Source organism: Arachis ipaensis, chromosome B08 (genome assembly GCF_000816755.2).
Source record: "Arachis ipaensis cultivar K30076 chromosome B08, Araip1.1, whole genome shotgun sequence".
In the NCBI taxonomy this organism is placed as follows: Eukaryota; Viridiplantae; Streptophyta; class Magnoliopsida; order Fabales; family Fabaceae; genus Arachis; species Arachis ipaensis.
Window position 1 is genome coordinate 1,208,010 of NC_029792.2, and position 292 is coordinate 1,208,301.

Sequence of the window (292 nt, forward strand, 5' to 3'; positions counted from 1 at the left end):
TACTTTTACTACTAAAATTTTATCAAACACACTAAAAAAAAATCTTTTCCTAACAAACACTAATTCCTAATGGCTTGTTGAGCTGAGAATCCTATTCTTGTGACCTCTTTTTCAGGGAATGATGCTCATAAATCAACAAAATATTTGAGTTCTAATACCTCTAAAAACGAATCCAGTTCCAATTGAATCCAGTCACAAATGAATATAACCCAAACACAACCCCCTGCCCCCCTTTCTTTCATTTTATATTGAAATAAAATAGGAAAAGAAATACTTCACGAATAAGTGTTTT